A 19,030-nucleotide genomic window follows, 5' to 3' on the forward strand; every position below is an offset into this window, starting at 1 on the left:
TTTAAAAGAACGTTGCCTTGGTAAACCGTTTCGGGAACAGTATATCATTTGAAGTATGTCAAGCATTAGTTCAACATATTGGAGCAAAGAGAGGAAGAAAATGTTCAGACTGATGGGCGATTGTCTTCACGACTTCATCATTTCGTCATCGACTCCAGATGGAAGATTTGTAAAAAAACGCTGAAGTGATATTGTTGCAATAAGTGAGTATGGTTTTGCAACCCTTTTAGCAATATCACGGTGAGGGACACAGGAAATGGGCTTCACACATGTGGAGAATCGAATATGGTCTCAGCAATCTTGCTGCTCTTTACAGCGATTGATCTGGGAAGAGAATGAAGCCGTAAAAGACGTTTGTGAAACCAACGAACACGGATATGATAAGGAGCATAACCAGGGAATAGGTGGGATTCGAACCCGTTATTATCGGATCCTGGCACGACTGAGGGACGATTTTTTAAAGCGCACTGAAAAGACATTTTATCTTTTTTTGTGTCTTAGAACATAAAAAAGTTTCAAAATGAAACATATACTCCAACTGTTTACTTTCTCCGAGCATGTATACAGGTTTTATACACATCCGACTGACTCATATATCAGCTGTAATCAAATATTAACATCATTAGGTAATCTGACAAGCCGGAACGAAGATGAATACAGCAAAAAGAACAGTCAGGTATTTGGTGCAGGAGATGAAATAGGTTAACATCGCGGGAACAGCTTTCTCATTATCAGTAATCAACGAATAGTGTTATAAATGATAAATGTTAGCACATAAGACGAAAAATTCAGTTACAATTATGTTTGAGGGACATATTATGAATGGGAACTGACTATTGAAACAGTTCATGATAAATATGTTTTTGATGTCTACTTGACCAAGAAATGGTATTAATGAAAAGCGAGTTCATAAGTAATGACGGCCAGTTTGTGAGTGCGTGCGTTTGAGTGAGAGTGAGTGAGTGAGTATGGTTTTATGCCACTTTTAGCAATATTCTAGCAATATCACGGCAATGGACACCAGAAATGGGCTTCACACATTGTACCCATGTGGGGAATCGAACCCGTGTGTTGGGCGTGACGAGCGTACGCTTTAATCACTAGGCTACCCCACCGCCCCGATGTGAGAGAGAGATTGAGAGGAGAGAGAGTGTGTGTGTGTGTGTGTGAGAGAGAGAGAGCGAGAGAGAGGGGAGGAGAGGGAAGGAGGGGGGCTGTATCACATTCACGCATGAAGGGTAAGCATTTCATTTCAACTTATACATATGTGACAAATTCTAGAACAATAACCGCCCAAATGGCGCTTTTAGGAATCACTTAACATCATCAGTATCACATGAAACAGAAAGGATCTCACAGAATCAGTTCAAGGTTGTGCAACTCTTGAAACAGTGAGGACGTTGTGCAGCTTGTGCATCATAAAGGCTGCTGTATCATGAAACAATAGGGAGGTAATGCAGCTGCTCCATAATAACAGCTGAGATTTCTCAAAAGCAAGAAGGATCGTAAAACCATTTTCGATGACAAAGGCTGTTGAATCTCATGGGAGAATGTGGTCAGTACACCCATATAGAGAAAGCATAGCTGTTACACTCATGAACTTTTTCTAATGCTTGGAAACAAAATCATTCAAGGATGAAGGAATTATATTGTTTTAATTGATTTATGGTGCTACATATTCGTCGTTTCCCTTTTAGAGTATAGGTTATATATAAACCGACCATTAAATAACAAGACATATGACAATGTAAATGTACCTTCATGCACTTAAATCATAAACCGTTTCCTTAATCATTAGAACTAGCAGTGTTATTTGTACGACTCTGACTATATACGCATGTGTACAGGAAGCACTATTAAATAGTGATGGTACCAGGTGTTAGCGGGAAGGTGTGTGCATCCTGGCCCACATGCTTAATATGTTTTGACATGGAAGGGTCTGAACGTGTTCAGGATTGCTCCTAAATCCAGATCCGAACAATGATTGATTGCGTTACGTCTATCACACGAAGGTGGGCTTGGATCACACTTCAGATCGACAACATCCCTAAAATGTGCACGAGATTTGAGCATTTTTAGACTTTAAAACACTGTGCAATAAAAACAATATTGTTTAAAGTCTACAAATGAACAAATCTCGATGCTTTCATTTTAATCAGCATAGTTCTAAGTATGATTAGAACAATGATCGTTTTAGTTTTTAAATAAGGGGAGAACGAAGGACCTTCAGTTAAAGTTTTGAGTACGAACATGTTTAGATTTTACACATTGACTGGTACTTGGCATGCATAGTAACTGTTATCAGATCGAGGACGTAATTTGTCTTTTATAAATACTTCGTTTTGTACGGGTGCGATCAAGATGACAATAAGCTGTGAAACATCGTTAACTCGAATTCAATACAATATTTAGGGGCGAAGTTTCCTTATCGTCCTTAAAGAATAATATATCCACTGTCATAATGAAAAGAATGCTTATTTCAAAATATAAATAATTATCTAATTAATCGCGTCCACGGTAATCCGGTGAAATACGTCCCCGAGAGTTCACGTTTTCAGGAAGACAAGAAATGCTAACGTGGAGACAGGGAAATATTCTTTTTGAGAAAAGTTAGTATACATACTAAATTTGTTTTGAGCAAACCAATGGAGATGAATACATATTTGAAACTTCATGTTATGGACCGTTCATAATTTATGGCTAGGGCGTGATGATAATTTTTATGGAGAAGCGTGAACATTGTGAAAATCCCCCACACAATACACACACACACAGACACTCCCTAAAATTTATGTACAAAGTAAGTGACCCCCTGCATGTCATATACAAAATTAATTACCCCCCACCCCTTCCCATAATTTTTTAACATTGTAAATGCTTTATTGTAAAATTAAAATAAAATTATCATTGGTGGCTTTGAGGTATGTTATGAAAATATTGGTATGTATATATACTGTATATATTGGAAGTCAGGATTGTGTACGATTGAGTTTTAATACAGGATGTAATAGTTCATGAATTAAACAAAGCAGTGTGTGATATCACATGAAATAACAAGGGTTGTATATGTATAGGGAGAAATATATGTAAGCAATCACCCCAGCAAATATACATACAAGTTTGTACATTATAACAATTTACCAAATACAACCGCCAATCAAACATTAAAAGTCTTTCATATTTATATAGTTCATATATTTCATATTGATATTTAAAAATCTATGTTAGCTTTGAGCCGGCGAAAGTATGCACAAGTACAAACTGCTTCTATAGTTTTATCATTTAACGAGCTTTAATTTTCGAATAAATCAAACAGCTTTCAGAAAATTCTTTATTATAATTTACTATTATATGCTGACAGCCTACGTCGGCAGCTCGGCTCGGCACAAACACCTCACATACCAACACACAACTCACAACTCAAGTTATGGTATTTCTGTTTCCAGGAATCGATACTATCCACATATTGATATCAAGAAAATACAACAGGGGATCCAAATTTTTACATGAAACATGAAGCATTAAACACTGATATACAGTGACACCCAGTTAATCCGACGGACGTTTGTTGCTAAAAAAGTGTTCATTCCACGTAAAAACGTGCGAAAGAATGTATACACTTGCACCTGGACTTGACCAAATAATTACAGCGTTATGCAAACGTCACTACGCTGAAAACATGTGTCGAAACATTGCAATCTTAAGTTCCAAAACATAATTTTAACATCCTTATCAAATGCATCACCATTAAAACGTATCTTGTTTGTTTCATATGTAGCAAGCATCCAACATGGGTGTATACCACTTGTTTCAGTTTACGACAAGGTACCTGGCAGCAGCGTCCGGTAATTGGAGTTTCGGTCAACAGCATGCCGCATTAACGAGGTATAGCTGTATTAAAGATATTAAGCTTATCAGAACAGAACAGAACAGGTATTACTTTCTGGCCACTATCCGTGGCATGTGAAGTTCAATGTACAATATTTATACACACACACACTCACACACACACACACACACCCTACCCCCAAAACACACCAAAAAAAACCCCCGAGAAACAAAAAACAAAAAGCACAAAAAAACAAACAACAAAAATACAAAAACGAAATTAGAAAAAAAACGACCCCCAAAAAACATGCATGGTGGCTGGACAATTGGTTATAAAACCATTGTAGACAGGTACAGGAGAGTATTTGCTTATCTTGAGGACGTGTATCTTAGCATGAGGAGATAAGGCGAGCGCAGAGTTTACTTACTTTTCAGACAGATTTGTCCTTACTTCTAAATAGAGTACCAATTTCTAACACGTTTCGATGAACATAAAAGTATGGTGACAACAGGCTTTTTTCTCGATTTCTGTTTTGAGTTCAAAGAACAATACTTCTTAATAAACTGTCAGTATTGAAATGCATGGTGCAGACAGGTCTATGAAGAAAGCGCATACTTATAGCCAACTCTAAAAAACTAGTTGACAATGGGATATTATATTTGACGGAGGAGTGGTTACCAGTGGGTGCTGCTTCTGTCGATCAATATCGCCATTCAAGGGTTGTGGTGGTGGGGCGTCAACTTCTGGGCGCAATAAGGGCAGTGTCCAGTGCTTTTACTTACAACCCACTATCTGATTTAATTAAAAAATGGTTATTTTATAAAAATGACAATTGTCATCTGACCATCATGACACACACGAACTCGGACAATAGATAAATTTTGTCATGGATAAATATTGGCAATTATTGCAGATTTGGTTGTTTGACATATTTACGAGGTATATTTAAATACACTGTATTTACAAGACATAAAAATGAATGTTATCTACAGTCTATTCATTATACATTCACACAGTTGTGATTCCTGGTTAGAAATAGTCTCCAGGGGTCGGTGCTGGCAGTAAGACGCGACCAAACGGATCAGGTGGTCAGCCACGTGGACATTATTGCCTGAAACGAGGATTGCAGGTGGACTACATGTCAGCATACCACGACGACGTAGATTGTGGTCCACAATATCAATCACTGGATTGTCTGGTTCAGTGTCGATTATTTACAGGCATCAGTAACACAGCTGGAATACTGCCTCCTCCGATGATAAACACCAACATAACGCACATAGGGACTGTCCTTTTGCCTTCATTTTTCCGGGGGAATAAAAAAATGTAACAAATGAAGTCACTGTTCTAAACATATCGGGCGGCGAGTTAGCCTAGTGGTTAAAGCGTTCGCTTGTCGTGCTGAAGACCCGTGTTCGATTCCCGACATGGACACAATGTGTGAAGCCCATTCCCGTGTCCCGTTTAGTGACATTGCCAAAATCAGCGAAACACAGCCTTCACTCACTCCTTCAATCTAAAACAAATATCCTGAAAATATTCATCGTTGACAAATCAGCAAGCAATTCCTTTCTCGCATCTTTACTATTAACATAAACGGAACCAATCACATGCACCGATCACCAATCACAGACGTGAACTGATTGTATTCGAAGAACAGTTTGAAGTGCATGGATATTTTAAGACTACTTCGAACAATTTCAAACATCCCCTCACACTCCAAGCACTTTAAGCCATTTCTCAAACTTGGCGTCTTTCAGCGCACGGTTACGCTACGCAAGTTACACTGTTCTCATCCGTAAAAGAAACTCCCTCGTGAATAATAACGTTACACTTGAAGACAGGGTCGATTTCTATCTTCATAACGAAGACAAATGATCGTTATGCACCAAAACACATTCAGCATGTTTCTACATTTGTACATTTAACCTATGCCAGTTGTGACTAGTACCATATGGAGAGGCTCTCTTCCAACCCGACCTATCGACTGATCTTGTACCAGACATCACTGATGTACGTTCTGTCCGGGGAATCTACATGCATGCAATGAAATCCAAAACAGAGCGTTTAACAGACGTGAATAGATGGAGTTAAGAGAAAAACGACAGGTAAATTGACCCTATCTCTGACTGTGTCGGTATCGTGTTTTGGCGGGCGGGCCCTCGAGCACCGGGGGGCTTGCAAACAATGTCTTTTAGTATTGTGTGAAGATCAGTCCGATAGTAAGGTAGATATCATTGTGTCAAGTGTTGACAGCAGGGAGATACCAGGGTGTCGAGAACTGACAGGTACGGGGAATATCAGCGCGTCAATGTACGAGCAGATGCATGGATAGCTTTCCTGTCATTTTATGCAACATTTTATGAAGGATTGTTTTGAAATTTAATTCCTATTTGGGTTGACTATTTTAAATATTGTCGTTTGATTCTCGTCTGTAATGTAATGTAGTCAAAATATTCAAGTGGAGTTAGTGAGTTTAGTTTTACGCCGCACTCAGCAATATTTCAGCTATATGGCGGTGGTCTGTAAATAAACGAGTCTGGACCAGACAATCCAGTGATCAACATCATGAGCATCGATCTGCGCAATTGGGGACCACATGTGTCCCGTTAGCGAGCCTCTTACCACAAGATCCTGTTAGTTTCCTCTTACTAACCATGGATCTTCACGCGTCCAGAGGGTCAGGAGGCAAGCATGGGTTACTGAAGGTGGAAAAAGTTAAGCCGAAACACCGAAGTTGTGCAAATGTTGTTTAATCAGGGTTTCTACAGTCACGTTAAGCTTTCAAAATGATTAATGGCAGATTTATGAAGGAAGTTCCCAGATTTGGCGCATCAGTCACAAAAAAGATTCCCTATTTGGACGTGTACCATGTATTCCCGTGTTGTTTTTTCTCAGATGAAAATTGCCTTGCCGTTGCATTTGTTTATGATGTTACCGTTGAGGGAAGATACGTTAACATTTTCGCTGGTATGATCACTGTTTAAGTATCTCTAAACACGGGCTTTGATGATGTGGCCAGTATCGGTAAAAGACCTCTGCATCTGGCTATTTCTTATGACTATGAAGCTTGGTTTGTTGCAAGTTTCATATGCCCCGAAGTACCATGAGGGTTATCGAAATAATTAGAAATGACATCGACAAACCACCAGTACCTCGACAAAAGTCATTAACACACAATGCCATTTAGAAAGTGATCAAATGTAACGCATGTTATATTTGGGATTACACTTTCTCAGTAAAGTACAGATTCTATAGATAGCACTTTTAACGGTGTTAAAACCTACACCGAAACGTCGCTCTCACAAGAATTTGTTCATCCATACATTGTCATCTTTCCTTACTTCCCTAACTTCTAAATGTCTCTCTAAGACGTTATCCAGTACTTTTGTTGGGTTGAGTCTCATCCGGGATTCGAACCCACACCTTCAGAGTCAGGCACCTGATCGCCAGCACACAAAGCCAGCCGTCTAAGCCATGTGGAAACCGCGGTGACTGAATGGGTTAGATGGCTGACTTTTGTGTGCTGGCGAATAGGCGCCTGACTCTGAAGGTGTGGGTTCGAATCCCGGATGAGACTCAACCCAACAAAAGTACTAGAATGTGTAATTTAGTGAGAAAGCGTAATCCAGAATATAACATGCGTTATAGAAGAACACTGTATGTTCGTTAGTCAGAGGAAGCATTTACATGGACTGTGTTATGGGGTTCTGTGTTATGGGGTTCTGTGACTATATACATTAATAAAGAATATATGCATCCCTTCTATATATTATGGTACCTGAGTGAGTGTTAAACCTTTTTTAGCCTTAATTTATTCCAGCAACACCAAAGCGGGAAACACCAAAACTGGACTTCACACATTGCACCCCGTAGGGGAATCGAAACCGGGTGTCCGAACACCGGGACGAGCGAACACTTTTTCAGGCGAGACGAACAATGTTATCGATTCCCTTTTCGGGATTTGGGTGAATAGATACGCCATGTGGACTTTGCTTAAAACTTAAATTGTCTCTGCCTTGTCGGCAATATGTGACTTTAGAAGCTTGTGTATCAAACGGATTAGGAAGGATTGTGTTGTGAGTGAGTGAGTGAGTATGGTTTTACGCCGCTTTTAGCAATATTCCAGCAATATCACGGCGGGGGACACCAGAAATGGGCTCCACAAATTGTACCCACGTGGGGAATCGAACCCGGGTCTTGGGCGTGACAAGCGAACACTTTAACCACTAGGCTATCGGACCGCCCCTGGAATCTGTTGTGGGAAAATTTATTGGATCATTATGCGTTATGTAAAGATTGTTAATTTGCCAGAATTAAAGTGCTCTTAAATTGTTGTGTGATCTATCTTTGTTAGGCATGGACACCTGATAGTGGATGCACTCGTAACGGTACATATATGTCAAATTACCCACCACTGAACTACCACATGCCATTAAATAATACATTTCGGTTTATCTGTTAAATTGAGCATGTCACTTTAAAAACAAATATAAGTAAACTAAGGCAGATAATTCTGGAATAAACCCCTTGTAGCACTAAATAGCATGTCTAAACATAGCAAACGATTGCCCATTTCAGAATCTACAGGAATAATGTAGTACAGTCGATCCACCCAGTTCGGGTATATGCATATGCATACATACTGGATGTGTCATGAAAGGGGTACAATGAGGGAAGCTCATTTCTTGTTTTCCCCGCCGTGATATTGCTGGTATTATATTATAAAAAGCAGCGTTCAACCACCCACCACAATGCACACAATTCATTTGAGATTAAATTGTACATTAAAATCAATTTGTTGTAGATTCTTTTCAATAAGACATCACGCTCAGTATGGACCATATCATTTATCAAATCTCTCCTCCAGTTATTGATACACCCTAACTCATTTTCAATATACATATGCTCATTAATCAAACTTCACACGCATTTTAATGACGTGTGTCACACAAAATTGAATTGGCCTTCAGTGAGGTGAGGTGAGGTGAAATTGGGTTTAACGTCGTGCTTGAGAATATTTCGCTCATATGACGACGTTCATGTATGTGTATGTGCGGCTGCTTGTACTAGCCCAGACTTTAGCTGGTTTTATAGTGCTAGCCCACTCAGATACCATGCCGCAGTGAAGCATGAATACCCCACTCAGACACATTATACTGACTCCGAGCCGACCAGTCCTTGTTGTACCCATTAATGCCGAGCGCCAGGCAGGGACCAACAAGTACCATATTTTAACGTATTTTGGTATGACGCGTTTGGGGATCGAACCCGCGACCATCCGCTCTCCGGGCGGACGCACTACACCACGGAGGCGGTCTGGCCTTCAATAACCCATGCTTGCCATAAGTTGAGTTGAGTTGAGTTGGGCTTTACGTCACATCGGCATTATTCCAGCCATATAGTGACGAGAACAAGTTTGCATTAATAAACATTGTAAGTACAGAGTATGAATGATTTTTAATCAAAAACATATATTCATTACATTGTCAAGAGGCGACAACCGGGATCGGTGGTCAGGCTCGCTGACTTGGTTGACACATGTCATCGTATCCCACTTGCGTAGATTGATGCTAATGCTATTGATCACTGGATTGTCTGGTCCAGGCTCGAATATTTACAGACCGCCTCCAAATAGCTGGATTATTGCTGAGTGCAGCAACACTCAACCAGCCAACCTCTCACAGTTCATGTAATTGTGTCCGCTAGTCCGCGCATTGGGCCCAGTGGGGTGAGGTGAGGTGAAATTGGGTTTAACGTCGTGCTTGAGAATATTTCGCTCACGTGGCGTGTAATGTGCGGCGAGACTGGTCTTTACCATGCCGCACATGCGTGGGCCGACCAGTCCTTGTTGATTTTAAATTTTAACGTCTTTGGTATGAATCGAACCCGCGACCATTTGAACCAAGGTAATTCTTTACATGTAGACAAAATTTGCATAATCAAAGGCATAATCAAATAATAACCGTGGATCGATAACTTTTAAAAGCGGTTCAGAGCTAGCTGTATTTCACTCATGATAAATAGCCTCAACTACGTACAGCGTATTTGCTTTGTATTAAAGAAACGTGCGATTCCTATTATATAACAATGCCGTCGGGAGGAAATTCCACGTAAAACACACAGGCCTACTCCCTGGAATGTTTAGCCATTTCTTTCGCCGATGGCGTTAAAATAAACACACTCGATTATAAAATCTTTTATTTTCCACATCTGTTTCGCCTTGCTACTGTATCACGTGATTTGGCTCTCACCTCCATGGATCATCGGGCCTCACAATTTAAACAATCCGTCTTGAAGTTTCCAAAACTAATTACAGAGGTGCGTAGCATCAGCGAGCGCGCTGAACCTGCCGCACGCGGACAGTAAGCGATAGTTTTCAGTCTTCCGCAGCTTTCGCGAGTAATTACGCCTCTGATATTTAAGTTACAGTTAGAGAATGATGAACGACACCCTCTGTATCCAGAGTGGCTTGTGCGCGCGCATTGACAGATGAATTACACGGGGACTAAATATAGACTTGTTTTATTACGAGGTAAAGAAAGAAAGAAATGATTCAGTTTGGGTTGTTTTTATAGAACTTGGAAATAGCTTGTTGTTAAAGAGAAGTAACTGATAAAAAGGGGGGTATTTTGTGGGTAGAGTATTCTCTACCATTGCGGGATGGGAGATGGTATGTAAATGGAATGCGATAAAAATGTTATACATGCAATTAGAAGGTGGGAGGGCAATGATATAGCATAGTGGTTAAAGGATTTGCTAGTCATGTCTAAGACCGATGTTCGATTCCCCATATGGCTACAATGTGTGAAGCCCATCCTGGTGCCCCACACCCTAATACTGCTGGAGTAACTACAGCCGTAAAACCATACTCACTGAGGGTGGAGGATCCTGCCTTATCTACAGGAACGTGAATGCCAGGACAGTTCCAGTATTGGTGTTTCTGCCTCGTGTCCTGATATTCAAGTACGAGTCACAGGACATTATGTAGGTGAGGATGCACCACCCATGGAATCAATTCCCGGCCTAAAAGGTGTCATTTCTGGTCCTGGGTGATTTGTATCACGTCTCCAAGAATCTTATCCTTTTGAAGGATGACATGGTTAGATGCCATCGATGATTTGTGTCATGTCCTCTTGAAGGATGACATGGTTAGATGCCATCTATGATTTGTGCCATGTCCTCTTGAAGGATGACATGGTTAGATGCCATCTATGATTTGTGCCATGTCCTCTTGAAGGATGACATGGTTAGATGCCATCTATGATTTGTGCCATGTCCTCTTGAAGGATGACATGGTTAGATGCCATCTATGATTTGTGCCATGTCCTCTTGAAGGATGACATGGTTAGATGCCATCGATGATTTGTGTCATGTCCTCTTGAAGGATGACATGGTTAGATGCCATCTATGATTTGTGCCATGTCCTCTTGAAGGATGACATGTTTAGATGCCATCTATGATTTGTGCCATGTCCTCTTGAAGAATGACATGGTTAGATGCCATCTATGATTTGTGCCATGTCCTCTTGAAGGATGACATGGTTAGATGCCATCTATGATTTGTGCCATGTCCTCTTGAAGGATGACATGGTTAGATGCCATCTATGATTTGTGCCATGTCCTCTTGAAGGATGACATGGTTAGATGCCATCTATGATTTGTGCCATGTCCTCTTGAAGGATGACACGGTTAGATGCCATCTATGATTTGTGCCATGTCCTCTTGAAGGATGACACGGTTAGATGCCATCTATGATTTGTGTCATGTCCTCTTGAAGGATGACACGGTTAGATGCCATCTATGATTTGTGCCATGTCCTCTTGAAGGATGACACGGTTAGATGCCATCTATGATTTGTGCCATATCCTCTTGAAGAATGACCCGGTTAGATGCCATCTATGATTTGTGTCATGTCCACTTGAAGGATGACATGGTTAGATGCCATCTATGATTTGTGCCATGTCCTCTTGAAGGATGACCCGGTTAGATGTCATCTATGATTTGTGCCATGTCCTCTTGAAGGATGACACGGTTAGATGCCATCTATGATTTGTGCCATGTCCTCTTAAAGAATGACATGTTTAGATGCCATCTATGATTTGTGCCATGTCCTCTTGAAGAATGACATGGTTAGATGTCATCTATGATTTGTGCCATGTCCTCTTGAAGGATGACATGGTTAGATGCCATCTATGATTTGTGCCATGTCCTCTTGAAGGATGACATGGTTAGATGTCATCTATGATTTGTGCCATGTCCTCTTAAAGAATGACACGGTTAGATGCCATCTATGATTTGTGCCATGTCCTCTTAAAGAATGACCCGGTTAGATGCCATCTATGATTTGTGCCATGTCCTCTTGAAGAATGACACGGTTAGATGCCATCTATGATTTGTGCCATGTCCTCTTGAAGGATGACATGGTTAGATGCCATCTATGATTTGTGCCATGTCCTCTTAAAGGATGACACGGTTAGATGCCATATATGATTTGTGCCATGTCCTCTTGAAGGATGACATGGTTAGATGCCATCTATGATTTATGTCCATGTCCTCTTGAAGGATGACATGGTTAGATGCCATCTATGATTTGTGCCATGTCCTCTTGAAGAATGACATGGTTAGTCATGTGTGACTCTTGCTATGTCTGTGCGGAAGATCGTGATGTCATGTTCAGAGACGCCAAAGGTGCCAAAACACCAGAAGTCTTGTGACGGTAGTCAGAAGTGATGCAGGTCCCAGACGTCTGGTAAAAAGTTAGGAATGGTGTGGAGAAACCTGACAACGTGGGCACGACGAATCTAGTGTTCGAAGCCACGATCATAGGTTGTTGAAACGTCTTACGACGCATCTGTACTGCAAATTGCGGCGCCTTAAACGACTGGTCCCCTCAAGCTCCCGTCGGGAAATGAGATTGAGTGACGCAATAAGTGTTTAAAGGTTTAAACTGGGTTGGATCTAAGAGCCCAGACGTGTCGAGATTTGGAGCGAGAAGAATCTCGAGTGTATGTACTCGTCGAGATATTGACGTTAGAAGCAGTGGTTCGACGAGTGGAATCCTGGGTCCAGCTACACAGGCGGGACGAGAACTGAAGTGGGTGGACTGGAATATTCACATATTGAATGATTCGAGGACGAGGGTGGAGACACTTCTAGATATGTATGATCGGAAGACATTACTGCAACATTGACAAGGCACTACCTAATATACCGATTTCATGGAAATCATAAACAGACACAGACAGACAGACAGACAGACAGAGAAACACCCCACCCATTAACAACACGCACGCGCACACACGAACACACGCACGCACGCACACACACACGCACCGTGAAACCGTGTTAGTCAAGTCGGTTCCCAGTGAAATCGCCCCTATAAACAGATTTACGCACACATCCAACGGTTAAGAACCCTTTTTCATGTGTACATGAGTGTGGGTGTTCCTGAAAGCAATCGGCCGGAAGATTGACATTAACGAGAAATGTGTTATTACGGAGGCATAAAAATCCCGACATCCTAGCCTGGGTGGAGAATAAGGTTGACACAAAGCACGTACGAGAGGCGTATAGCACACCGACTGATTCATTCCCCACACGTGCATATCTGTATATTTCTTATCTGTCATCAAGCGCAGAAAGGGAAATCATTTTGTGATACATTCTGATAAAGCGAAGTGTGATAACATGTTTACTTTTTTAAACACCTTCCCAAAAATATGCATAACGTGATAGAATTACACCTAGTCCTGGAATCTGCTTTGGTTTGAAGTGAACATCGCATGGCAGAGAAAAAGTCTTATAGTTGGAATGTTCAACACAACATCACTGCATTAGGGCTCACTTGTAGGAACAAGATACCAACTTAGTGCCTATGGTCCTGAAAACATTCAAATATTGATAGTTGCGTATCATAAGATAACAGGCTATAAAATGACCATTAGCAACAAGGTTAACTCAACGATTAATCAACAGTTAATCAGCACATGTAGAGCAGCTAGGAAAACAAATGAAACTTAATACACGGATCTCAAAAGGAAAAAAATACCAACATATTTATGAAGGTTACTTTTCTGTTGTGTGATATTTACAGTTGTGTAAGATGTGAATAAACAGAACAGTGAGTCTGTTGATCGTGTTATGAAATACAACTGTTGCCAACACAGGGAGGACATGTGTGCAGATGGGCATATGTCCTCAATGTGCGATATGTCGAGGACGCATGTGAGAGAAACGTGAGGACACCATGCACATGTTTATATTACGCCATGTGAGTATATACTACTCCTACAGCAGACATACTGTTGTTATATTAATGAGGTATGTGTAACACAACCCCAACAGCCTGCAACCCCGCAGTAAGTCAGCAACACATACGCTCCTGTATTAAACATGTATGTTGTATATATTAAAACCCTTAAACTAATATGCAAGAAAAACTTACAAAACCGAGAAATGTATGTAAAAACGCATAGTTAAAGCACATTATAACACTAAAAAGAAGAAATGGTTGTTCAACAATATTATAATCAGTAACTAAGTACAACTTACCAAATATGAGTAATTCATCATTAAAATCCCCACGTAAAGAACAACGTTAATCCCACGCCTTCCGCGAACGATGCTTAACATGAAAATGACCAGGATCGTATATTTCAAACTTTAAACTGCTGGAGTATATCTTCCGCTGAGCCTCTTGGAAACATGAAAATAAATAACGGCAAAAAACTAAGGTATAGGCTGTCAAGTTGTTCCTTTGATCGTAGATAGCAGGTCTAGGCGCCGCGGAAACATCAAAGCGAATCCCCGAGTGGAGATAACGGGCTATTAAGCTAAGGCAGCCACATCTGGTTTTAGGGTGCGTTTTTCTACCTGTCAAAATATACACATCAAATGCTAGGCGGCCATACACTGCCGGTTTATACGAATATATTGATATAATATCCTGACCAAATATGAAAAGAGGAATGGAAAGGTATGTGTTCTAAATATGTAGGACACACAAACTGAATCGTGTGAAAACATATTTTCTTGTACGAGACCTTGAGTGTTTATTGTAGAGAGTTTGTTGAGCAGTTAACTCAATATATAACCAATGGAACATGTTCTTATGACTTCTCTATAGGCAGGTACATATTGATAGAAGGTGTCTCGATGCTTATGCTGTTGGTCAGTGGATTGACTGGTCCAGACTCGATTATTTACAGACCGCCGCCATATAGCTGGAATATTGCTGAGTGCAATAAGAAAAACAAAAAACGACGCCACTGGAAAGTCGTTTGATGATGTGCAATGCAATATGTTTGGTTTTCGGAAATTCACTTTGTTGGTTGTCTCGAACATTGATATCTCGAATGTTTTTTGAGGTCCAAGGGAGTTCAACATAACGAGGTTCGACTGTACTTAAGAAGCAGAATACATATCTTTCCATAGCTTTTAAAAGATATTGTCACTCCTTTGCTAAATATAATCTGAAAAATCAGTTTGCAATTTTAATCTCTCGATATCCACAGATCAAGCGCATGTAAAACCACCACCTTATAATTCATATTCCATAAGACAAAACACGACGCCAGCGCATATACAACTCAGAATGATATAAATTCTGAGATTATCCCTGGAAGCAGCAGGCTCTATAGCTTCAGGAAGAAAACTTCTGAAAGATTGAAAAAAAATCTTTAAAAAAATGCATTCCTGTGAACGAGAGGTAACGGGTTCAGTTAAACACGCCAAAAGAAGGGAGAAGTCTTCATTACAGCAACCGTTTGATGTACGATACATAGAACCCGGCTGCTGATTGCGAAATGTTTAGACGCACGCTTGATTATGTAAGGAAAACTTATTTCATATTGATTTTGTATCGTATGACAAGAGCGATCTGGTTTCCGATGTGGCTGTTATCAAAGGGCGTGCGCTGGCTGTAAGATGCTGCATCGTTAAGATCACCAGATGGTATAGATGAAGTGGTCTTTGAACTGATCTCCCACATTGGCGCGCATCACCAGGCTGCAGTGCTCTCTTCCTGTTGAAGAACGCTGTAGCTCTGAGGTGCTGCTGAGCTAACTCCAATCATCTATTTCTATCCTTCACGTTGTATTTCGGTCTTTACTAACCTATAACATTGTCAGCATCGCTCTACAGCTGAGACACTGTCCCAGGTTCCGCACGGCGTTGGAGCTGCCTTGAAGTTTATACACGGGAGAACCTTGGAATATTGTTAAATTTTACATAAGGACGTTTGTGGCAATGCTTCTGCTTTGTCAAGGGGGTATTGGAAGCAGCAACGTGGTCGTAATTAAGACAAACACCTGATTCTTACTTCTGGAAAATATGAACATTTAGTTTCTGAAATGAACTATTTCAGGATTTAAAGTGTGATAAATAATATAATGACTGAGTGAGTGAGTTTAGTTTTACGCCGTTTTGAGTAATATTCCAGCAATATACATTATATAGCGCCGCACTCTCATTTTCTAAGATGAAAATGAAGAAATGTTGACTTACCATAGCATTGTAGCATTGCTTGGGAGTTTATTCGCAAAACCATCAGTGTCCACATACTTTAGCAGGAATACACTGGGACAGATCTAATACTGGGGTTATTGAGGTGATGTGTGAGGGGGCTATCAAAAAGCTTTGAGCCTAAAATACTTCTGATATGTCCATGATAAAAATAACTGCATGATATTGAAGAATGTTTATATCCTTCACATAAACGTAATATTGACATGCACATGTCGCTAGTTTCCGGTCACGTGACACCTAATCACATGTACCCCCTATTGAAACGGCAGAAATGGATAACTTTGAATACAGAGCAGTCATAAAGTTTTTGGTCCTCGAGGGACACCCGGCGAAGCACATTGAAGAGCGATTGACAGCAGTACGAGTACTCCATGGGGCTCAGTACTTGTACTGCTGTCAATCGCTCTTGTCCATCGTACATCTTTGTATCAGCATTCAGAAAAGTACATGATATATTTTTACTGGAAATATGTACCCTGATCCCAGCAAGAATCTATGATACAGAAACGAATCGTCGTACAGTTTGACGGCGATGAGGTCAGACTGGTTTGTGGGTTCACGATTAAAAGAACACTTGCCGCACTACATACGGGAGTTTGTGTCAACATCAATGTAAAACTTGTTTCGTACATCGTGGAAATAGACAGAACCGTAAATATATTGCCAGCCAATCGCTCTTACCTACTTCATATATGTTTGTTTGCACGTATCGGCGTTAAGGTGTGTGAATGCCCGCGTGGGCGCAAGAACTAAAAACAGGCGCAAGAACTAAAAAACGAATAACATGTCCAAGTGTCAAGTATTTCATGTCGCTGATACTTTATGTATCACCAAAGGATGTTACGAACTCCGAAGACAGAGTTGACCATTTTGTTTGTTCTGAGTGACACAGACGGACTTGCTCGGGTCAGCTTTCAGGGGATGCCAGTAATGAGACCTCTCCAATTCCACCTGACCATAGACTCCAGACCTTGTCTGCACAGGCCAGTTCTGAAGAGGAGGGGCAGACGACGAACATCACGTACAACGCCGGTCACGTGGCATGATGTCAAGATGGACGACTATTGTCGTCTGCGTCGTGCTCAAGTGGTTATCCATTTACAGCCAATCTTGACGCACTCTTAATAAATGATGAACTTGCTTAAAGGTCGCATTGTAAAAGGGCGATGGTTCAAAACTTGCAGCTTGTGTCACTAATAAACGAGAGAATGTTTCTCGGAGGTTCAAGGAATGACCGAGGAAAATCCCCAAAGAAACAACCCTTTGCCTCATATCTCATATATTAGAAATAAATGTGAAAACAAAATAACGAACATGACAGCTATTTCACTCCATTGCTGGTCCGCTATGTGTAGTCGTTCAATTGTAAGACAAATCACAGTATGACAGACAGACAAACAGACAGACAGATTTTATTGGTATCACAGTATGTATCGTCTTCAAATAACAGTATGTGTGTAAACCTCAATGCATAACCTCCAAGACATTGCTTTGTGTAATGTGAGGTTTCAACATGTATATACGTGTGGAACAGCATCCCTTAAAGACATAGTGTCAGTTACAGGGTGAAAACAGCATTTCATTTTGAGAATTCAGAAGTTGACATGGGTGAGAGAAATGGGAAAAAAGAAACGAACCGTTATTAAATACGTGCATGAAAAGGGCATGTCAGCAAAGGATATACATGTACACCATGATATAAAAAGCACTCTTGGTGATGACTGCCCCAGGTAAACTGTTGAAATGAGGTGCTGAATTTAAGCGAGGAAGAAGCAACACAGAGAGTGACTTTGTATCTGGTAGTCCTGAAGATGTCACCTCTGAAAGTGGAGGCTGCTCACCGCATTGCCATAGTTGACCGACGTGTTTGCAGTTCCACATATCGAGAACACTGTTGGAATCCGGGTCTGTACATACTCCAACCTGACTGACAAACTCCACGTGAGCAAGGTATCCAGAATGGCTACACCAGTGCATAAAATACGTGTATAAATACGTGCATAAAATAGGCATATCAGCAAAACAGATGCACTGTGATATAAAAGCCCTGTGGAGACTGCCCAAAGTAAACTGTTTGACAGGAGATGTTAAAATGAGAAGTTGTGAAGGTGCCGCCTGAAAGTGTAGGCTGTCCGATCCGTGGTCATGGTTGACGTGTTGTAGTTCAGCATATCACAGTCATTGTTGGGATCCGGATGGTATACTCCATCCCAACTGACATAAGAATGGTGTCACAAGATCCTTAGTTAACCCGAATGAATATATCCAGGGAACTTTTGATCAGGTATCAGCAAATTCTTGGTTCTTTCATTTTGATCCACAGTTAAAACTCAACAGCAAACAGAAAAAGGACTATTTGGCTGGCTTCACCCTAACCAAGTGCGTGGCTGCTGGCAATGCCATGTCAGAGACTATCAGTGGGTACTATGCCAATCCCGGCAACGTGGAAAGAACTGTTCAGGTCTGCCACTGCCTCAGAATCTGTACCTTCCCCATGCCCAGTTTGCTCCAGACCTAGCAGCCTATGACTGCTATCTCTTCCCACAACTAATAAAGACGAAGTACGTCGAACACGGGAATATGAAGATGTGTGATATGTTTGCTGGACAGACAGATGAAAATGTTTGAAAGATAATGCATGAACGCTTTTGATTCTGAAGGATCTTCTGTGTGA

Source organism: Haliotis rubra, unplaced genomic scaffold (genome assembly GCF_003918875.1).
Source record: "Haliotis rubra isolate DU_JTF1 unplaced genomic scaffold, ASM391887v1 Scf312, whole genome shotgun sequence".
Lineage (NCBI taxonomy): Eukaryota > Metazoa > Mollusca > Gastropoda > Lepetellida > Haliotidae > Haliotis > Haliotis rubra.